General features: G+C 44.9%; 1 protein-coding gene and 2 long non-coding RNA genes across 18 annotated transcripts in view; 2 read left to right on the forward strand and 1 right to left on the reverse strand.

Moving 5' to 3' along the window:
* LOC103682459 overlaps positions 1-3698 on the forward strand; it is a 42814-nt gene extending 39116 nt beyond the window's left edge. The window contains exon 8 of one of the 2 annotated variants that reach the window (XR_005838504.1): positions 1167-3698. This is a non-coding gene — a long non-coding RNA (uncharacterized LOC103682459). The remainder of the gene's footprint in view (positions 1-1166) is intronic. The other variant, XR_005838506.1, reaches the window with a different exon arrangement.
* The window catches only part of MKLN1 (muskelin 1), a 334164-nt gene that overhangs the window by 310056 nt on the left and 654 nt on the right, over positions 1-23454 (reverse strand). The window contains exon 1 of one of the 2 annotated variants that reach the window (XM_040643985.1): positions 11239-11386. The exons of the other annotated variant lie outside the window; for it this stretch is intronic. The gene's annotated coding sequence lies outside the window, so the exon portion shown is untranslated. Of the gene's footprint in view, positions 1-11238; positions 11387-23454 lie in introns of those variants that run through there. 2 annotated transcript variants of the gene reach the window in all.
* Positions 11544-23454, forward strand: part of LOC121105805 — a 222099-nt gene continuing 210188 nt past the window's right edge. For 11 of the 14 annotated variants that reach the window (XR_005838501.1, XR_005838497.1, XR_005838488.1 and 8 more), the window contains exon 1: positions 11858-13695. This is a non-coding gene — a long non-coding RNA (uncharacterized LOC121105805). Of the gene's footprint in view, positions 11770-11857; positions 13971-23454 lie in introns of those variants that run through there. The other 3 variants (XR_005838494.1, XR_005838499.1, XR_005838489.1) reach the window with 2 other exon arrangements.

The following is a 23454-nucleotide window of genomic DNA, read 5'->3' on the forward strand; positions in this document are numbered from 1 at the left end:
CGTTCAAGGGTGAATCTGCTTGAGATTTTCTCCCTCTCCCTGTACGCTACCCCCTGCTCACACACATGCTCGCGCGCTCTCTCTCTCTCCAAAATAAAGAAACAAGTCTTAAAAAAAATAAAAATTCTATTCTAAGACCAATTTATTCCATGATGCACCACCATTTAATTACTGTTTTTAGAGCCCTCCCCTCAAACCCTACCACATTAAACATATATATTGAGGATACATCCTCATTCTGGAAATATTAAAAATGTGAGGGGAAAAAGTTTGTACCTCGTGATCTGGGAAATACTGTAGCGAAGGACTGTGTTTTTTAGCTGTGAGTATTAGATGGTCTGCCCCATTCAATAGCACTACCCTGTATTCACTATTGTTCTTTCTATAAACATAAGCAAAAAGCAAGCAAAAATCCATTAGTTGTCTTCAGTACTTTTTGCAGACCCCAGTTGTTTCTGGACATTCCTCTTGCAGTATTTTCACAGGCCTGAGCCCTTCCTTGGAACAAGGCCCCACTCCTGCCTTCTGCACATGTCTTTCAAACGTATGAGCTTATCAAAACACTTCTTGAGCACCCACATTGATCTTTTTTAGATGCTCCCTTTTCTTCATTGAAATCACGGGTTTTATAAAAATTTAAAGATTTTATTTATTTATTATTTATTGAGAGAGAGAGAGAGCACGCACGTGGAAGCAGGGTGGAGGGGAAGAGGGAGAGAGAGAATCCCGAGCAGACCCCAAGCTGAGTGCAGAGCCCGACACAGGGCTCGATCTCACAACCCTGAGACCATGACCTGAGCCGTAAATAAGAGTCAGATGCTCAACTGACTGAGCCACCCAGGTGCCCCGGTTTTATAAATATTTAAATTTTAAGTCACTATTGTTCTCTTTCAAGTTCTTTCCTAGTTCCTGGCCAGAGAGAGCTGTGTCCATCTTTTCTGTGAACTTGCTCAAGTCTTCTTTGTGTCAGGTTAGCAGTGCAGAATTGCCTTCTCTGGCTATTACAAGTTCAAGGATGCTTTGGTCACTAACGTTAAGTCGTATGCCACTTCCACTTCAGCAACACATTCTTCTTAGCTGGTGAGAATTAAGCATAGGATAGTACCTCTTCAATAAGCAATTAGTTTAGATTTAAGTCGTGCCAATGTATTTGATGCTCTTTTCAGCAGAATGAGCTTGCCAATGGATGTTGAAGTTCTTCATTACCCCTGCATCATGCCCCCGTGCCAATAACTGTGTCATCTGTATTGGGAAAGCATTATTAATGTTGCCATAACAGGATCACAAGGCCTGACAACACACGGCCAGTGGAGAGAGAGCATAAGCCAAGACTGGGGTGAGGAGAACTCCCCCGGGCATGGGCTGTGAGTACAGAAGCTGGCTTGGATTAGGGCAGCGAGGCTCTTCAAGGCTGGTGTCTCCTACCAAGGTAAAGTTCAAGAAGCTATTAATACTAGGCAGTCCAGCATGAAGGGTAAGGCCAATGTGTACCATAGTTTAAGGAGATTGCAAGCGGGGGTGTGGGCGGCAGAATACAGCCCTCGAGGGAAGAGGACTGGTCAGGGATATGCTAAACAAATGTCAGAGTCATGGTAAAGAGGACCAGGGTTCAGGAAGGGGTCCCAAATCTACAGGAAGACTGGGATGCAACACCAAATGACCAGAAACTGAAGGTGTGGGGGTCAAGCTGGAAGCCTAGAATTGGACAAACACAGGAGCAGAAGGCAGAACAGGAGGGATCTACAGGTGTCTAAGGCTCACGGCGGACCAGACTGGAAGGAAGCGAGATGCTGGGGCTGATACTGATGGGACACTTTGTCCCCAGTCAGAAGGGTGTGTAAGTATCGGGAGTTCAGGGCGCTCGACCTGTATAGGTGGAGCTCCTTAGACAAGCCAGCAGCGGGTCACCAGGGAAGGCAAAGACAACTGACCAGCTGCTTTATGTATGCTCCAGTGACAATGTCACTTCTGCTTTTATTTTCACCCAAATCTTCTCTACCAGGCATTAACCCTCGGTCTGTGGGTTTCTATTTGTGTTCATAAGTTCTCAACTCACAAGGCTCCTCTGCTTTGCCTTTGATAGTGTGCTTCTTTTGAACAAATTATATAGCTTCATATTGGTGTAATACAACTATTGCTACCATTTACTGATCATTTACCATGTACCAGATACCACATTAGCTGATTTACCTTGCACTCTCTATTTAATTCCTACAACATCCTTGAGAGGCAGGTATTCTTGTTCCCATTTTAAAAAGAGGAAACTGAGGCTTATATGGTTTATGTAATCAGCCCAAGGTCACACATCTGGGACACAAAAGAACTTGGATTTAAACTTAAGTTTTGTCTAACGACCGATGTGTTGCTAAAGTGACTACATTGAGTTCATTTATACTGTGATACATCCAAACAATCCTTACTGACACCTATCAGCCACTAGATTTTTCATCTACCTAAGTATCTACCTACTTATCCACCTATCTTCTATCTTCTACTTTTATCTCAAATTCTGTAAGACTCAATACTGCACTATGTAAGAAACAGATCACTAATAAGTACTTAATGAATGAATTAATAGAGTTTAAAAATGTGATTAGAATTACTATGTCCTCTCTTGGTTTGGGTATTTATAGTCAAGTAGTAAGACTTCTTCAGTTTGCTTTATAAAAATATTACATTCATGCACATTCGTTCATTACAAGGAAGAGAAAGGGCAAAGTCTTAAATCAATACTGAACTAAGAAGACGTATGTTATTCCCAAATAAGTCAGATGTAGGTAAATGTGTTTGTATGTTCAAATACATTTGAGTAGTTAAAATAAAGGGGTGTACATAAAACATTACTTTCTTCAGAAGTCCGAATCTGAAAATCTTTCTCATGACATGATCTTTGTATTTGTCTAAATCAGAGGTTGCCAAGCTACTGTCCATAAGCCAAATCCAGCGCACCCCTTGTTTTTGTATGTCCTGTGAGCTAAGAATGGTTTCCACATTTTTAAGTAGCTGAGTAAGATTTTTTTAAAAAATGATATTTTGTAACATGTGCAAATTATATGAAATTCAAACCTCAGGATCCATAAATAAAGTTTAATTGAAACCCAGCCATGCTCATTCATTTACATATTATCTATGGTGGCTTTCACACTACAACGGCAGGGTTGAGTAGTTAGGGCAGAAACTGTATGGCCCACAAAGCTTAAAATTTATTTCCCACCTGGCCCTTTACAGAAAAAGTTTTTGCCAACTCCCGGTCTAACTAAATAATACAGGATGTCATAATGTTTTAAATGTTGTTTAAACTCCATCTGTTACTTTAGTTTCTTAAATTCAAGGACACTGGACCGAAAGGTCCTCTTTTGCTAGGTGGAAGGTTTCCACGTTCTCAAGACAAAGTCAAAACCTTTTCTCCTTCGATATTCTCTACATTCTCTCCTGAGAGCAGTAGCACCTTTCTACGGAAGCAAACGCAGACTGAGAAGCTGGTGGTTTCTCTAAGAGGTGATACAGCTCTTCCTGCTAAAAGTCATCTTTCCCTTTGATGGGAAACTGGGGCTGAGCATCCTTGTGAGTGGTTACAGTGTATTACAGAACTGCAGTGGCCCCGAAATGGATTCTCCAGACTCCATCAACTGATGCAAGGTGGTATGATGGAGTGAGATAGACGAGGAAAAGCAAATTGCTCTTTTTGTCATCACCCAGGACCTAAATAAAGACAAAAATGACTCAGAATGACCAGACACAGGTGAATATTACTTATCAAAATGTGTTTGGGAGGCGCTTAACATCACAACAGCATGGCACTGTGAGAACTCAATCAATGTGATGGGTCAAGAGCAGAACCAAGGGAGAACTTCCTTATGTTTCCTGAGATCAAGCTCGGTTTGCAGTAAAGTTCAAGGGAATATGCTTATGCATTTATTTTTTGAGACCCAAAGATATATTCTATTACCTTTCTGTATCTCTGCCTCTTTCTCTCTCTCTCTTTTTGTCTTTCTTTCCAATTTAACAAAAGTTTATTGATCATTTATTATGAGTGAGGCACAGGACAAGGATTTATGAGAGAAACAAGTTAAAGTGAACTTCCTGGACCTTTTGGCAGCATTTAATATGACTTGATCTTCCCTGACATATTCTTCTCTCAGTTTCTTTGGTCCCATAGTCTCCTGGTTTTATTTTTTTGGTTTCTGATTCTCAATCTCTATTTCCAGCTCTTTCTTTCTATCCAATCTCTAAATCATCAGAATATAGTCCTGGGTCTGCTCTCTTTTTTTAAAAAAAATTCTATTTACTGTCCTTAGGCAATCTTCTCCCAAATTATAAATCCAGTCCCAGCAGCTCTTCTGAGCTTTAGACCCATATCAGAAGTCTGTAGTAGACATCTCTACTCTCACAGAACTTTGATCTTCCCTACAATCCTGTTACCATCCCAGGATTCTCCATCTCGGAAACTGACACCTACGCTCATGCTTCAGATCTTGCAAAGACTCTCCAGTCAATCATGACACTACCTCCCTCTCCACAACCCACCATTTCCATTCAATCATCAAGTTCTTTAAAATAAGTCTTGACTGTGGTCATTTTTCTTCCTGTGCATGCTACCAATGTAGTCTGGGAAACCATCATCTCTCACATGAATCTGAAATAATATATTCCCAACTGGCCTCTCCACATCTGCTCTTGACCTGCTCTCTTTTATCTTCTCACGGATAATATCTTTCCGGCAAAAAAAAAAAAAAAAAAAGTAAAGTCTTAAAATAAAAACCCCACAATGCTAACAAAATAGATGTTGTTTTTCAATTTGATTTTGTTTTATTTAATAATATATTGTGAAGGTCTTTCCACATCAGTCTACCTAGAACTACCTCACAATTTTTAACAGCTGCCTACCACTCACTCATATAATGTACCGTGATTTATTTAACCACTTCTCAATCGATGGACATTTTAGCTGTTTTTAGTCTTTAACTACTTTAATTAATGCTTCACTGAAGAGCCTACAATAGTTATCCTTCAAGATGTGTGTGAGTAAATCTACTGGACAAATACAGAAAAGTGGAATTGTTAGGTCAAAGGCTTTGTACATTTAAAAATTAGGTAAGTACTGCCAGGTTGCTCTCCATAGAGGTTGTACCAACTTTTACTCCTACTGACAATGTAAACAAGTGCCTGCTTCCCAACCTGGCCAAGTATACAACTAAACTTTTTGATTTGTGTCAACCTGGTAAAAAAAATAACACCTCATTGCAGTTGTAATTTGCATACCTCTTGTTAAGGGAAAGGGAGAGTATTGTTTACAGATTTTAAAGATTCTTTGACGGTACTCTATTTGTTATCCCTTTACTCAATTTTCCAAGATTTTTGATATTTTTCTTTTGATTTATAGGAGTGTTTTCATTTCTTCTTAAATAATCTAATTTCCACATTCTTTCAAGTATCCTAGTATTTTTTCAAAGCCACACTTCAGCCAATTTTTTTTTTTAAGTGAGTGAAAGGGGTGGACAGAGAGAGAGAAGGAGAGAGAGCATCTTAAGCAGCACAGAGCCTAACGCGGGGCTCGATCTCACAACCCCGAGATCATGACCTGAACAGAGATCAAGAATCAGACACTTTCATGGAACGCTACATCAAAAACTGAGGATGTACTGTATGGTGACTAACATAATAAAAAATTATTATTTAAAAGAAAAAAACAGAATCAGACACTTTAACCAACTGAGTCACGCAGATGCCCCCAGCCAATATTTTTTCTAATAATAAGTAAGCACCGAATGTTAACTCCATTAGGGGAGTCCACATGAAGAGCTCACATGTAGAGGTTATGAATTGATTTGCAGAAGTCCTGACTTCCCAAAAGTAGCTTGACAAGACTGTCTCGCACATATACCTGTATTATTTCATTTGATTTTACTAATAGTCCTTTGAGGCATGTGTTATAAACCACAAAGTGAAACTCAGAGAATGTGAATGTCCAGGGTCACACAGCTAGTAAGTCGTCCACTTCCGGAATCTTAAAAGCATAGTAATCCATCATCACTGGTGGATCATCCCTCAGCTACATGAGGCTCTTATCCTTGATGCCTTTAATTTCTAATAATTATTAATCCTCTCTTTTTCCTTCTGTAAACATCCAACGAATATTTTTAAGTGTCTATGATATGCCAGAAATCCTCATGGGCTTTACATTTCAAAGGGGTTATCACCCATAAGCAAAATAAACCCCAAGTAGTAATGAAGTTTTGCTTCTATGAAAAAAATACATAGGATGGTTGGAAAGGTAGACAGAGAAGGACACTTTCATCATGGTGGTCAGGAAGGGCCTCTTTGAGGAGGTGACATTTAAACAGATTGGAATGACCATAAGAGTGTTCCAGGAAAAGGAAATATGTGAGCTGAGAACTTTAAAATAATAGCAAACCCGTTGTGCTTGAGGAGTAGAAAAAAGGCCATTGTGATTGAAATCAGAGGACAGAGATGGGAGATGAGATCGAAGGGGTGGTCTGGGATAGCCCGTAAGGCTTCACAGGCCAGCAAAGGAGTCTAGACTCTATTCCAAGCACAATCAGAAGACATGGAAGGATTCTAAGAAGAGAAGCGATATGATGTGATTTATGTCACTGTAGTTGTGAAGAATAGGGAAAAGAGTAGCAGCAGGGAAGCCAATTAAAACGCTATTACCGGAGACCAGAAGATGGTATTTGTATTAGGTGGTGGCAGTGGAGATCGAAAGAGACAGATTTTGGAAATGTTGTGGAGGTAGAGTTGACCCGAATTCTTCACGGACTGGACATGAGAACTGAGGAAAAGAGAAGAACCACGAGTATCTATATGCTTTTTGGCCTGAGGAACTGGTGTGCGGTGATGACATTTGTCTGAAGGAGAAGGCTGCAAGAATGAAGAATTGCAGATTACTGTATTATTGCCTTATTTCCTTATGCAGACTTCACCGCACAGACCATGATTTTACTCTTCCCACTACCTTTATTTTCCTTCCCTGCTTGCCCTGTCATCCTTCTTACCCAAAACAACTACTTCTATCTACTTCCTCTACTCCCATCCACTCGTTAATCCAATGTAATCTGCTCCTATGCCCATTATCCCAATAAACTCCTTCTTGCCAAACACAATGACCTCCTTGTCTGGAAATCCAAGTCCTCATTTTTCTTGACCTTTCTCTAGCATTTAATACTGTTGACATTTCCTCCCTTGGCTCCTCTAAAACTACTTGTCTCTGGTCCTCCTCACCTCTATGAATATTCTTCCCCTGTAGTGTTGTGTCCTCTTTTTCTTTGCCTCACCTTTTAAATGCTGGCATTTACATACGTTCCAGAGCAGGTCCTCTTCTCCTTTTACTCTATATCTTTTCTCTTGGGGATTCCATCTACTTCTATGAGCTATCACCTATTCTGATGTCCTCAGCGTAGATCTCTGTCTTGAGTTCTAGACTGTCCTGTTCAATTACGTGTAGACAGCTTCACTTTGATATCTTCATGGACATTTCAAACTCAACACTTTTAAAATCAAACTACTTACCTTCCCTCCTCAACCTACTATTCTTCTTGAAGTCCCCATTTTAGCAAATGGTTCCACGATCCTCCCATTCCATAAGTCTCTTATTCCTTAATCTTGCAGATGTGATCAATAATAAAATTCAGTTGAGTCTGTCTTTAATATTTCCTGAATCTTTCCCTTTTCTCCATTTTTATTCTTGCTGTCTATATTCATATGTCCATCATTTTTTTCCTGTAATACTAACACAACCTCCTAACTAGTCTCTCTGCTCACAGTGTTAATCACACTAATAAATTCTCCAAACTAGAGTGAACTTCTTTCTAAAATGGATATTTGATCACTTCACTATGCTCCTTAAAATTTATCAGTGACTCTCCATTGGCCTTAGGATACGTTGAAACCTCTTAGGAAGGCATGCAAGACCTTTCCCAATACAAGAACTTGTTGATCTTTCTGGTATGTCCTTTAGAACTTCTGCCACATATTCAAACAATGCATTTACTGAGAATCTACCACTTGCTGGGCACTGTCTATCACCTTCAACTCTCTGGGCACAACTTTTACCAGGACTTTACACATACTACTTTCTTTGCCTAGAATACATTTCTCTTTAACTTGCCCACTTGTCTGGATTACTTCTACTTATCCTTCCAGACTCATTTCCAAACTCATCTTCTCTAGTAAGGGACCCTAACTAAACTCAGTCAGGGTTAGGTACCCCTCTAATAAGCTCCCTGTTCATATCATCTCACTGTTGTGTGATCAACCATGTACTCATCTGTCCCCTTGCTATCCTATAAAGTCCTTTAGAGCAGCCTGTCCTATTCATTTTTGTATTCCCAGTGCCCAGCAGAGTGCCTGGCACATAGCAGGCACTCAGTAACAAATAAATGAAGTGGCAGAGTTGGGTTTCACAGTTAGCTCTTTTCTCTGTGGCACAAATCTCACATTTCCTCATGCTACTTCTTAACATCTTCAACCTGTAAAATTTGGAAATCTGTGCTAGATGTATTTTTGCCTATCACTAATTAAAATATAGACAAATAGATTATTAGCTCCCTGAGGATTCTGTTGACTATCTTTTTCTTGTAGAGCTCTTCCTCATCACTCCCCGGTTTTGTTCATCAAAGTACTTGGGTTAACTAAATCTAAAATGACCGAAAGATCTTTCCATATACTTTTATATCCTTTCTACCTCTTATCCTGTTGCTTTTACAACACCACCAAGGAAGCAGAGAGTAAGTACATTGGGAAGAAAGTTGATTTTATTTTGATTGTCTGGCAACTGGCACTAAAAAATAATGTATCAACAGCAAATCACTTCCCATTATCATTTCCTCCAAGGTCTCTATGGATAAGCGTTCAAGTTTCAGTGTTAAAATTTAACATTGCAAATCCAGCTAAAATTGACATTTTTATGTAGTGACTTCAATGTAATCACAGAACTTTATAGTGGAAGGAACCTCAGAGATCTTCACTCCAGCACTTTCATTAAGCTTCTCTGAGGAAACTGGCGAGGAGACCTATAATGCTTGCCCAAGGTCATCCAGTCTAGAGGACAAGTAGGAGCAAATTTCCTGTCTTTTAGTCGACTGATCTTTCCTCCATGCACCCTTTTATTTTCTATCTAAACAAATTATCTACATCAGAACCCACCTAACAGTTTATATAGAGCTTATTTTTATGATATTGTCTTTGTAGTGTTCTTTTTTTTTTTTTAAAGGATTATTTGTTTATTTGACAGAGAGAGACAGCCAGAGAGAGAAGGAACACAAGCAGGGGGAGTGGGAGAGGAAGAAGCAGGTTCCCAGTGGAGCAGGGAGCCTGATGTGGGGCTCGATCCCAGGACCCTGGGATCACACCCTGAGCTGAAGGCAGACGCTTAACGACTGAGCCACCCAGGTGCCCCTCTTTGTGGTATTCTTGTCATAAAAAGGAAGGACCTTAAAAATGACAGCAAGGCTGTCTTGTCCAGGTGAAATTGGTAAAGAGACAATTAGTACATAGAGCAATACGTTCCTATTTGTAGGGTAGCCCTGTAATGACGCTCTGTTCTCTGAGCACCCCAATGCTAACCCAAGCTTACTTCTGCTCCCGGGGCCTGGATTCCATTCAATGCCATGCCTTATTTAGTCTAAATGATTTCCCCAGCTTCAATGTGTATTTTTTGAGCTTCATTTTAGAAATATCATACTTAAATCTACTCTCTGCTTGAGTTTGTTTTCGTTCTAACGCTGAGGAATGAGGATTCTGGGTAAAAGAAATAAAGAGGATGGATTTTCTAGGCTTTACATTTCAAGAATGGCTTTCTCAAATGGCAACTGGCAATCTAATTTATTCCTCAAATGATGACGTTTTCCATGGGAATCAGAATTTAATTGGGATAATTTGTTTTCACGGAAAGCACAGATTTCTTTCCAAGAGGATCAGTTTGACAATGTTTTACCAGCTAGCGCACGGAGACCAAATATAAAACAGTTCTGAGAAACAGGAAGTGAACCTGACTGGTCTAGTCTGCGTGTCCCTGGCAGTGACGCAAATACAGAAATCAAATTAGGAAAACAAGATATGTGGGTGTGAGGCAATCGATAACAATCCAGGATGCTACAAAGCAAGGAAGAACGCCTTTAACCAAGTGCCACTCATTTTAATAACACCCTGAGAAGTTTGATTTCCACTGAACATGCTAGTGGTTAGGGAGCAGGATGAGCTTGAGTTCCCTAGCAACAGCATGTGCTTTTGAGACCGTCATTAGCCTTTCAGTTAATCCCGCCAACCCCTTACTTCTAAATGTATGACTGACATTAAAAAAAAGAAGAAGAAGAAAGAAACGATATTTCAGAAAGTGCTTTGAAATTTCCAGGAGCAAAATGGGAAGGAATTAAAAAAAAAAAAAGTTGTCCTGAGAATTGTTCTCAGGTCAAAGAAGTCATGTTCGTCTGTGTCCAACCAGTCCCCACATTCACTGCTCTCGGTTCTCTGTTTCTGAATCCCCCGTGGGTAAAGGGCAATGGAGGGGAAATGGTTGAGAGTTTAAGGCAGTCCCCTCCTGCAACGTCCAACACAGTCTGAAAGTGGGGCGAATAGTGGCGTGGGCAGTTTGTGTGGGGCAGAGGCTGGGGGGTGGGGGAGTAGGGTGGGAAGGAATGTAACACACAGGTACCTTTCCCCTTTATGCAGAATAAATTATCCTGGTTGAAGGAGATTGAGGAAGGAGGGTGGTGAGGGGGAATGAAGCTATTTTTCCTATTGATTGTTTAATTGCACCAGAGGCTGTTTGTCCGAGGCCACTGGCCAAGAGCGTTATTTCCGTGGCTAAAGTGAGGTTGGGCAGGTTTCCATCCCCTTCCTTAGTTTTAAACAAGACAACCCATAAAGCGCAGCCGGGCTATAGGAATATGGTGTATGCTGACTTTTGCTACTCAACTGTACCCTAAAGCGCCAAGCCTGATGGGACGATGGTTCTCAAACCCTGAATCATTGCTCTAGCTCTGTCCTGGGTTCGGGATGCACAACTCTTCTTTGTAGCCTGGGTCAGCTGCGGGGCGTTATTAGAATGGTAATTATTGCTGCGTTTGGCTGGTCATCCCTATGATGGCCTGGGTCCCTTTCGACTAGACACTGGGCTCCTTCAGTTTGGCCGGGTGACTCCTAGTTCTCCCCGCCTCCCCACCTAACCCCCCCTGCGCGCTCCCTTCCCAAGGCGACCACCTGCGCCGCCCCACTTACCATCTGCCCCGCGGGGAGGGCCCCTCGGGGTAGCGGTGCCCTCCCTGCTCCCGGGCGGCTCTGGGGGAGCTCGGTGTTTGCCTCCAGCCCTTCGCTACCGGAGAGATCAGGTTCCTCCCCTCCTCCCCCTCCAGCTCCGGCCGGCGCCGCCGCCGCCTCCTTCTTGCATGACACAGCAGAACCGCAGCTGCTGCAGCGAGTCCCAACCATCCGCCCAGGAAGCGCCGCAACCGGGACTCGGGAGGGGCGGAGGGGGGCGAGGCAGGGGCCACCGCCGAGGGGGATTCTTGCCCCCACTTTGCACCGCACACTTGTTTCCCAGCCCAGGGGCACGGGAACAAAATCGGGCTAAAGCCGACCAGGCCGAGCCGTTGAGGAATGCTGGGGTTTGGCGTCTGAAGGGACGGGACCCGAGAGAAGGGTGCGAAGGAGACCCCAGTAGGGGCAGGACATTGCAGGTAAAGAAGGGAAAGAAGAGGCCGAGAAGTCAAGGGCCAGGCTGTGAAGGAGAATAAAGGAGGTCAAAGAGAGGTAAGGAGGGAGAGTTGCTGAGAAGGGAGATGGAGCTGGGAAGGGGGGTGGGGGGAGCTGCAGGGCAAGGAGGACTGGGAGGGAGTACTGGGGGAGGCCCAGGCAGCATGGGGGCGGCCCAGGCAGCATGGGGGCTGAATTGGGAGGCAAGGGCACAAAAAGGGAAAAGGATGGAAGAATGAGGCGTTAGATAGGAAGGTACAAATTGGGGGCATTAGAAGGGATGTAGTGGAGATCATTCATCATGGCTGATGAGATAAACTGATGAGGTGGAAAGAGAGAGAGTCGAGGCAAAGCCAAAGGAAAGGATGAGCTTCCATCCCACCCTTCAGTTTCCTGAGAAGTTTTTCATAATTCCGCCAGTACACACAGGGAGTTTTCCTTATAAATGGAAAAGCATGAAGTAAAGCATAGAAATAGCTGCTTAGCTTAGCTTTACAGCTTAAAATCTCCATGGTCCACAAAAACCTTAAGGCAGAGATTTGGGATTTAAGACATAAGCACTTACAGGGGTTGTGATTCAGTAATACGGAGGGCACTCAAAACTGATGTTACAGTTTCCACACAACACTGGACTTGAATAAGTCTTTCAGAGTGCTGAAACTATCCTAAAAATGCACCTGCTCTTTCTTTCTCTCTATACTCACACATACACACATACATATATATAATTTCTAGTGTCTAGCATGTACAGTATGATTAAGGGAAACATGTGTTTTTGTGATTATTTTATTTCCCACCAAAACACGCTACCCATTTTACAGCAAACCAGCTGCTTCTCACCATTTGAAAGAATGTGGTCAGAAAAGTAATGCAAAAACTGCCACTTTGGTTTTGTCTGTACCTTCCAGGTCATATCTTCGTACCTCACTTCCTGACACAAACAAGTTTTTACTGTTGTCAGCAACAAAGCCCTAATATAGCTGCGGAAGAGAAAAACTGCATTGCATTTAGCCTCCTGCAAGCATCATCAACAGTTACCGGAGGAATGTAATTCCAGAAAGCTTTAAAGCTGGTGGTGATGGTAATTATGTATCAAATGCCTGATTCTATTTCTGTTATTATTGTCATTTCTGTTCTACCCGAGAGCTGGCTGAACTCGCAGAGAGAAATCCGGTTTTTCTTTTTGACTTTGTAAAAATTAATCAGCCCCGGTAGAAAACTCATCGCTCTTGGGGAAAATAAAGTAGGAGCCACGAAATGTCATTTTAGCAGAGCGTGGGTTTTGCGACTGTAGGAAAGGATTTAAGGACGCGCCTTCTGTTCGCTTTCCTATGTAACGAGCAAAGGCTACACGCACGCACAGACGCCACAGCTCCCGGATGCTGTGGCTCCCTTATCTGGGCTTCTGCAGCTCCAGAAGCCCCTTCGGGATGCTGCGAGGGGCTCCCGGTGGGTGGTGGTAGGAACGCTGCGGCCGCAGCCNCCACTCCTGCCGCGGCTGCTGTTGTTGCTGCTGCAGTCACGTGGGAGCCCCTTTAAGTTTCCATAGAGAGGCCTCTCCGGTGTCACATGATGGACATGATATAATGAAACAACATTGTGGAGAGGAAAGCATTAGGGGAGCCCACGGCTACAAAAACAAGTGAGTGAGAAGAGGTGGGAGGAAGAGAAACTACGCCACCTCCCCTGCAGCCGAGCCGCACGCAGCGAGAAGTGGGCGACGCCGGGGGGCAGGGAGACGGGGTCCTCAGCCCCGGCCCGGGGCCCCCGCCGCCCACCGCGGAGAGAACAACTTTTAGCCGGCAGCCTCGGCCACCACCGCACCTGTCTCCGGAGCCTCCATCGCTCCTCGTGACGATCAAAGGGAAATTCTAGAAGAATATGCTCTACAGATAGACATGCGCATCATTTTCTTCCTCGCGTCTCGCTCGAGAAGCAGGGAAGAGAAAGGGATTCAAGCGGCAGCGTGCGTTCCGCTCCAAGGTAAGTTCTGGAGGGTGGGGAGAGCCGGCCCAGCAGGACTTCGGGGTGGGAATTTTGTTCTCCGTTGAGCCCTCTCGAGGTGAAAGAGGCGTCCCCTCGCTGCTGGCGAGGCGGCTGGGTCGGATGGTCCAGCAGAAACATTTCCACTGTGGACTCTGTTATTTCCTCTTTCGCACGCCCGGCGGTCCCACCCTCGGACTCCCCGGGGCCCCGGGCCTCCCCCCGGAAGGGGCCGCAGGTCACGGCCGGGATGTTCGGAAGCCGGGCGAGGGAAGGTAGGGGTTGTGGCGTTGGCCGGGAATGCCGAGGCGATTTCGCCATGTTTGTGTTGCTAAGAGCACTTTTTCCCCTTTGAGGTGGCTTGATGCCACATGGCTCCTCCGGAGCTGCTGCCGGGTTGAGAGAGAGAGAGAGAGAGTGTGTGTGTGTGTGTGTGTGTGTGTGTGTTTTCAATGTCCGCATTCCAGCTAATGTTGCGCAGATAAAATTCAAACTTGAGGTAAACAGAAGAGGAGGAGGAGGAGGAGGAGGGAGGAGGGGGAGACTGTTTCCATTTCGAGATCCCACCTCTTCACTCCGCGAGACCAACATCCGAATCCGGAGAGCACTCGCCGGTTTCTCCCACCTACCACCCCACCTTTGCTGTCCACCCAGAAATCAGGCGGCGGGGAGGGTCCTCCGGAGGACGCGCGCGTCTGGGTTCTGAAAGGGAAAAACACCCCTGGCACTCAGGCCTTTAGCTACCACCTTCTTTTCGCTGGGAGGGACGGAGGATGCCTGCATTGCTCTCGGGTTGGGGAACGGGAGAGCGTCCCGGGAGGGTGAGGGGGTGCGTGCCCCTCTCACTCCCTTACTTTAGGGGACTGGACTGTCTCAGCTCACCACCCCACCCCACCCCAGGCGCGAGGTTCCGCAGGCAGGGTGGGTGGTCTTCAGGTTTCAGGGGCTGGTTGCGTAGCAGGTGTGTGTGGGCATTTCTATTTTGTAAAGTCTTGCGTTTGGTGGGACGACGTGGATGGACAGAGCTGCGTCTTAATTTTTTTTTTTGCAAATTAGGGAGAAAATCAAGACGTAACACCCCACTCCTCCCGTTTTAAACACTGATTCAGCTCGAAGCTAGGCTGAAGGGTGAGTGGGGATGTTTAAGGGTGAGGGTGAGCTTCGTCATGTGGAAAACTAGGCATCTGACAGCTCGTGGCCAACCCCCTCCCCCGGCCCCGGGCGGAATGCGGGCTGGGTGGTCCGACAGGGGTGGCGTCCCACGGGGTGGGAACCGGCGCCGGGTCCCGAAGTGCACGAGGGTCCGCAGCCCTTGTCGCCGGGGACCGCCTGGCTGGGAGGCGGCGGCCACGTGAGGGTGGTCTGCGGAAGCTTTGGAGCAGAGAGATGGGGTGAAGTGCTGCTGGTCGTGTCGGGCGGACACGAAACACCCGTGGCAGTGGGCCGCGGAGGAGCGGAGACTCGCGCGGGCCCGACCCCGGAGCCGTGGCGATGGTTTTATTCCGAGCGGCGACCGGAGTCGGGCGCCTTCCCCGCTGGGCCGGCGTCCCGGGTGCGGGTGGGTGCGCACTTCACGGCTCTCTCCCGGGAGACAGTTTCCGGGCGGGGTCCCTGGCCCTGAGCGAGGGCTGTAAACAGGGTGGCGCCCTCTGCCCTCCCGCCCCTGGCCTGCCGGGGCGCGCGGCCGGCGGCGCCCGGAGCGGCGGAGGCGCGGCCGCGGCGCTGGGCAGTGGCGGCGGGGGCGCCCGCTCCCCGCCGCCCCGCGCCCCCCCGCCCCGCCCGCCGGCCTCCTCTGTTTTTGTTTTGATGGAGCCCGCGTGCGGCTGGCGCGTGTCGAGTCACGTGCCGTGGGCGGGAGGGGCTGGGGCGCGGGAGGCGAGGGCGCGGTGACGCACGCGTCCGAGGGGCCTGGCGCTCCGCGGGGCTGCAGGGCGAACGGCGAGGGGGCGTGTGCCCCAGGCAGATCCCGGCGGTGCCCGGTGTCGCGGCCGCGGCTGGTGGAGTTCGTGGGAGTTGGTGCTGGGTGGCCGTGTTCGGACGTGGGTGTGAATCACAGCACTTCGAATTCGTCGTCACATCATCTAGGCGATCCTCGTCCGACCGGGCAGGCCCTCCCCTCCCCCCGGCCTGCGCGGATTCAGTCAGAGATCAAGCAAGACCTTAGCGACGTATTTCTGTGGGCACATAGAGATCTGTATGTGGTTCTTAGTCCTGGCTGCAAATTATAAACAACTTGAGAGCCGTAGAAAGAACTCCGTTGCCTGGCCCAGCCCAGACCGCTTGAACCCAAATCCAGATAGGGCCTGGACATCAGTATTTAGGGGAAAAACCCCTCCCCTGGTATTTTTGACGCACAGTGAGGGGTCGAGAACTTACAGAGTGGGTCAGCAGTGATGATCGATGGTTGTGAAACCCTTCCTCGTTAGGAGTGAACTAGTAAAAATAAATGTAGTTAACACAAATTGATCTGTCACTAGAAGGTCACTGTGTGTCGGCATGGTGACTACGCAGTTAGGGATACTTGATGAAATATTGGCACCCCATTTTACAGTTGGGAGATTGAAATTCAGGAAGAAAAGTAAAAGTTGGTCAGTGGCGATCCGTGACTAGTACCCAGGGAGGCTGCCTCCAGACCTCATGCTCGGACGGTGGCATATGCTGCACTGGAACTATGCCTTTACCTAAGGGTCACCTATTTGTGTGAATAGGAATCCTTCTCTGTTTGCCTACCAGCCTGCGAGTTTACCTGCATGTATTTATGCATGTACTTTTATTTGCAAAGTTCTGCTTGTATTGAAGGGAGGAGAAACACTTGGTGAATTTGCTAAGGCCTGTAGGCTACTAACATTTACACGAGTTTGTTGTGAGGAGAGGGGGATCCTGGTGCTATGAAGAGAACAGGTTTTTGTTTTGTTTTTGTTTTTGAGACTTGAGCACAGGGGTAAAATGAAGCATCCAGAAGATGCAGGCATCTTCAAAGATTTACATGCGCAGCCAGAAGTCCTTCGGAGTTCCTACTAATGATTGTTGTCTAGTGTTGTTAGCTGTGTAGCTAGACAAGAGGCATATTACCAAGTCTTAGGATTGGTTTTCACGTTGCTTGCAGTTTGGGTGAGGAAGCTTACAGAACCTACGGAAGTGAGCCTAACACAGACATGAACGTTGTAGGTCTGGCGTGGAAATCATCTCCCTCTCCTGTCATCCCCATCTTTCTTAACCGTCAGAGCCGCTTTAGCCTCAACCACTTGTGGTTCCTTTGCCGCTCTGCCTAGGTGGGTCCTCTGCTTCTTGAGTTCCTGCTTTGGAAATTTCCCTGGTTTCCCCTCATAAAACACTTAAGTACCCTCCTGTGTCACCGCTATGTTTTGTACATACTTGCGTCACTGCATTTATTACAACATGTCGTATCGTTCTTATTTACTCGTTGGTTGGACATTCCTATTAAATTCAGCTTGTCAAAGGTGGGAGTGGTGAGTGGTTGACCTCTGTATTGCTGGGACCCAGTAGGCACTTACGTTTACTGCATTGGTCTGAATTGAGTTCGTCTTGCATTGTATGTGGTGTTCGCCTGTCACCCACCTTCATTCTTCACTGTCTTCACGTCCTCTGCTACTGGCTCTTAGGCTCAGAGCAGGCAGCCTTGAACAGAGAGTACACACTGCTACGGACACGTTGTTTTAAGAGGAATAGGAAGGAGGGGCAAAATGTAATCAGCTTTTCACTTGTTTCCCAGCTTCATTGTCAGTCGGCCAGTTGGACAACGTGAATTTTCTTGGTTACTCCTGTACACTGGGACGGACGCTCCACACGATCCCTTTCCAGCTTGTTGAGGAAGGAAAGAAGTGGCCTTCCATTACAGACGGACGTATGTTACATGCCATTGGAAATACGGATGCGTGCTCACTTTGCGTTACACTGTGATTTTCAGATGTGGCGTTACAGGATATTTGTAAGAGCAGCGCTGTCCTGTAGAGCTTTCTGAGATGATAGAAAGGATTTATAACAACTTGACATGATAGCCACCAGTCAGTTGGGCAACTTACATGTGGCTAGTGTGACCTAGGAACTGACTTCTTCATTGATTTCGGTGTGAATAGCCACCACTGGCAAGGGGCTACTGTATTGGACAGCACTGATTCGAGTTTGCTTGTGGTTAAGTCTAGTACTTGATGGGTAAATGTTTAGGCTAAGGTTATTCTGCCTTAAAAAGAAAAACCTTGATTTATTTTCTAGGAGCCTGACACCGTGCTTCCTGCTTATGGATCCTAAGGTGTTCACCGAGTGATATTTTGGCCTCTGAGGGCCTTCATATTATAGAGCTTCTGTCTGTGTGTTCTGTGAACTTTCCATGTAATGCATGAGGTCTCCTTTTTAAAGAAGCAGAATGGATTGATTATGAATAATTATAATTAGGAATAGCAATAAGTCCAATGGATTTGAGCCCTGAAGCTTAATCAGTATTTATCTAAGATGTACTGTGAAGAGCAGTCTTTGCATTTTTCTTGCTGGCCGTGGTACCCCAGTGCCTCTGCAGTGCCTGATATTGGGAAGTGCTTATTAATTACTTGCTGAATGAATGAATGTTCAAGAACTTAACCCCTCTAATTTAGCTTCAGAAGGTATATTGTAGAGCTGGAGAGGGGACCGGGTAGCAGTTAACTACCCTGAATTTACTGTTCTTCCAAGGAATGCCATCTTTCCCGGGCACTATTGTTAGCTCAGTGACTTTGATTTCTTCCCTGTAAGCTATGTAGCAGGACTTCTTACCCTTTATTAATACCAGAAAAATAAAGTCACAAGAAGACTGGGAGCTCAGGTCACACGGAGAGTTGGAGGTGTAGATCAGACTGAAGGAGTTACTTGTATTGCCTTGCCTCGTGCACTTGTCCAGGATTCTTCTTCGAGAGAGCGAAAATCACGCACTGAGCTGTGTGAGAAAAATTTGGTTTGTACAACGGAAGGTGATTATGTATGTTAATAGAGTCGAAAAGAATCCTGAAAATATATCTAGTATGGCATGACGTTGAGAAAAGAGCTTCAAGCGGGAGAACAGGAATGGAAGCATTTATTTCTTAAATCTCTAAATCTCAGTCCGTGGTAATCCTAACACCCAAGTTATAAATTTCTGAAAGGGGATACTTAAAAATGTAAAATAGAAACAGGTGTTTAGTTGTGCAGATAACCACTACTAGACTTGAAAATATTTATGTAGAGAGGTACCGTATACATCAAACATTTGTTCAGAAGGAGAGCCCTAAGGCCAGAAATTGTAGATTTCATTTCATGTGGTAGGTGTTATGCGAGGTGGGTTGATGTGGAGCCTGATAACGTGGCGGAGTACTTGTAAGAAGGTGGTGAGGCTGCTCTCTGTCTTGGCGTCACTCACCTGCCTCCTGGTGTGATGCGTGGCTGGATGTCAGGCCTGTCCTCATGCCTAGGACGCAGGCTAGCTTCCTGTCATTCCTAATAGTAGATGTTCAACAAATGGAAACTAATTTTATACTAGCATAAGGAAAACATAATTGAAAATGTTAAACTGTTGTTTTAAAAAATCACGATACATTCAAGATAAAATGTGACGTTTCTTTTTTTTGGGGGTGGAGTGGGAAGGGTTACTTTCTCTTTAGCACTTTCTGGCCTCTTAATCCTTTATGATTGCCCGTCACATGCTTTTGGTGTGAACATCTTTGATGGTAGTGAGTGGTAGGAGGAAGCCTCAAAACTATTAGCCACATGTCCAGAATTCCTGCTGTTGACCCTCAAAACCAAACCAAAACATGACCCGACCAGACAAAACCCGCCTCTGCTGTTGGCAACAAAAGTTAACTCAACCTACTGATTAAATAAAAAAGTGTAGAGATTTGTGTTTGCAGCGTCAGTAATGTGAAGGTTTTCTGTTTTTGTTTTTTTAGGTATTAAATATAAATTACACAAGAGACGAAAGGATTTGTATGTGTCTGTATAGCAATAATATAAGATTCATATTGCAGAAGATCAAGATGTATTTGGCTAGAAGATCGTATGGGACCACTTGGATTCAGATGTATAATTAAAGAATCATTTTAGGTGTACCGAGAACTGTCTCTAGTGATGTAAGTTACTGGCTTTGTTTCTTTCTCCTTAGTGGAGTAGGTGAATCAGATCAGTGGTCCCCAAACTTAGTACACGTTAGGATCACGCGGGGCTTGTAAACCCACATTGCTGGACCCCCACCCCAGAATTTCTGACTCAGTGGGTCTAGGGTGGAGCCTGATGATCTGCATTTTTTGCAAGTTTCAGGAGATCGGAAGCTGGTCAGAGGACCGTATTTTGAGAACCACTGGATGAGATAATTTCTTCTAAAGTTTTATAAAGTTTTGTGCCCGTTTCCCCCATTTGCGTGCAGCACCTACTCTTGGATTTCTACCGCTTGGTGTCATTTAAAAGATTGCTGTATGGCAAACTGAGTGTAAAGTTTGAAATGAATTGAGTTAATGTATTTTGAGAGTTTCTTGAGAATTACAGATACTTTGCAAACAGGTCTGTTAAAACCCAGAATTGGGTATACCTACCCAACAGTCAGATCTCTAGTTACAATTTATTGAAATATTCCTCATATTAAGGGACAGAACTATTCCTGTTTCTTAAACCCGAATGTTCTATCAGATCTAACCAGATTAGCCTTGTTAATAGGCAGCTCCAGGATATGATATAGTGTATTACATAGTTGGGAGCTCATTAAATAAAATGGTGTTTATGAGGGTGTTTCATAGTTACAACTCTGTGGGTTTGGGTTCTTAGTAGACCGATAGCGTGAACCCGGGTGCCCTCTGAAGGGAACTGCTTTGTGGAAGAGAGCACGGTTGCAGGAAGGAGATGCCCATCAGGGGGAGGAAGAGTAAGTTGTATCGGCTTGGCCATTCCCGTTTGAGGACTTTGGGGAAGAGTGGAGGCTTTTGCGGTTTGTAAATGAAGGGCCTTTGGGGCTGGAATCTGGCAGGAAAGCTGTGGAGATAGTAGGAGATGCCTAACAGCCTTGAAGAGCAAGCACACTGTTCTTAGCCAGAGTGTGTGTGTTTTGGTGGTGGTGGGGGAGTGGTTGATGGAGGTTCTAAGGCAGTCTGACAGGTGGTGCTCTGGAAGCACAGATGAAACTAGACTCCCAGGTGACAAGAGTCAGATGGACTCAAGGTCTGAGGTGAGTGGAAGTGAGGTTTGACAATACATTGTAACCTGAGTGCATTTATTGGTGAACAAAGGAAGAGCAAGATTTTTTGGGGAAAAAGTCTTAATCTGAGGACAGAAGACATCAGAAAGAAGAACGGGGACGGGTAGTGAGTGGGAAGGTAATGAAAAGTTTTAAGTTTTTAAACTGTTCTAAAACTTTTTGTGCGTGTCAACCAGTTAATAGCACAGGCTTCTTTGCTAGAGAATAAATTAACGAGTTTCTTTTTCATTTCCGGTAGATACATCAAAATATCACCAGATGCTATTATGTTGACTCACATCGCATGCCTTTCCAAAGTTACGCCCAGGATCCATGCAGTGCTTACTTTTTAGATTGCTTTATGATCGCTAACTTGCTTAAATCAAATTCCTGGAAGGCGCACACAGTGTTATTACTGGATGTGTTTTATGGATTAGAAACAAATCATTTGTGTAGCACAGGCCACAAATCTGGGCTGAGGCCGTGAGATCTCACTGCTTTCCACGTCTACTAGTTTTTAATTTTTTATCTGAGAATTCTCTGCTTTCTAACTGGTTTTATAAAATGATTGAACCTTAAAGTTGAGTCAAGCATCCGTATAATTGATTTTAGACTATATTTCATGGCAAGGGCCTTAGATTTTGAGCTACTGTTTATTTCTTTGAAAGGGACTACATTGATTTGCTGCTAGTCATTTCTTGACTCAAATATCTGTGACATAATCTTCATAACTAAATCTGTGAAAGTGGTTTGAATTCTTTAGACTTGATGGTTTGAGGCTGGGGTTGGCAGTCTGTATGACAGGAGTGCTGGGGATGGCCCTTGGGCCAGTTTACCAAGCAGCAGTGGGGGTGGGAGGTACTGCTGTGCGATCCTGTGCTGCCCCCACCCCCACCCAGGAACTTTTAAAAGCCTGCAGTGCTTTAGGAATTAAGACACTTAATACTTTTTCTTGTATTTAATCACACTGGCAGATGTCCTTCACACATCTCTTGAGTTTCCTTTCTTCCAACATGTGTGATTTCTGTTTCTTTTCACAGCCAGGCATCTAGCTTCTCAGGCTGGCTCCTGGTTGGTCAAGCTCCCCTCCACCCTTGGATTTCCTTCATGATCTTTCTTCTCCATTTTTCATTCTTCGATTGTCCCGCCGTTCGTTCGTGAATGGCTGATTTGAGTTTAGTTTGGTGGAAAGGGTATTAAGGTAGAGCAGTGTTAATACTGTAGTAATGATTAGTGGTACCTGCCTGTTGGGAGACTGTGCTAAGTGCTTCATATTCTTTCCACTGGGTTTAGTTCCTACGAGCTACAGAACCTAGGAGAGTGTCCAGCTGTGTGCCTTAGGCTGCTTGTCTGGAAGTGGGGGCTTGGTGGTGTAAGTAAGGTGTTTCTGGCCCTAAAATGCTGTGATTGAGTTTATTCACGTTGTGGTATGGTTGTACCCTCATGGGAGTGCTTGAGTTTTTGAAAGGTACCTGTTCATTGAGACTGGGATCTCGTGTAGGGGTGTTCTTCTCCGTCCCCAGGATCAGGAGACGGACTCCTTATTTTAGGCTGCCTGCAGTGTGGCTGGCTCTTCCTTCAGAAGCTTGGGATCGTCTCAGGGGCACCCTTCTCCATACTAGGGTGTCTACATCAGAAGACCTGAAAACTGAACCCGAACACTGACTTTGGAAAGGTTGTTGACCCCAGTTTGGAAGATTTTGCTGCTTTTCATCTCCATGGTGAGGCACTGGGCTTCTGAAGACATCCCTTTGATGTTCACTAGAGGAGTTTCTGGGAACCTGCTTAATTCTTCTGTTAATTCTTAAATAGCTCATAAAAAAATGCTATCTCAGATCCTTCTCTTGCAGAGGTTGCACATGGTATGTGACCTTGCGTGCTTGTTTCCTACTTCTAGGGAATTTTTGTTAGTGCTGAATCTTCGGTCGTGTTCATCGTCGCAAGCTACTTATCTGTTCATTTCAAGGCCACTGACAATTGTTTGCTTTTCTGCTTTATATTGACACATATGCATTCATTGCACGTACTGTCCATTTTCTAAAATCTATGATTATCTTTTTGTTTCTTTATGTTTCCAGAGAGATTAATCATCGCTATGCTAGGAACACTTACTGCAGCTCTGTCCCTAGTGTTGCTCATACTCCCTATAGCTTTTCCGATTTTCTTAGTTTTCAAAATTGTATGATACCTAATTCTTATAGGCTCTATCCCAAAGAATTTGTGATGATGCTTCCATTTTAGGAATTATTGCTTGATAATGCAAGTATTTGATAGCAACAACTGAAAAGTATTTTTAAATAGAATGCCGTTCATAGCCTTTCTTTGGGTTTTATCTTTGAAATCTGTGGTCTGTTTTACACCTTTTAGTTAGTTCATGAACAGTTACTGTGCTTGCTGTGTTTGTAAGCTTCTCCTTTTTTTTTGAGACAAAAGGTATCAAAATCCTACTTTCTCCCACTCTTAAAGGGTTCAAAATTAAGATTTCTTCTGCTACTAATTTAATTCTTCGAAAAGGATTCCATAGGAGTTTGCTCTTTGCTGTTTATCTTTGTCATTATCATAGTAACTAGCAG

Source organism: Ursus maritimus, unplaced genomic scaffold (assembly GCF_017311325.1).
Source record: "Ursus maritimus isolate PB19 unplaced genomic scaffold, ASM1731132v1 scaffold_3, whole genome shotgun sequence".
Lineage (NCBI taxonomy): Eukaryota > Metazoa > Chordata > Mammalia > Carnivora > Ursidae > Ursus > Ursus maritimus.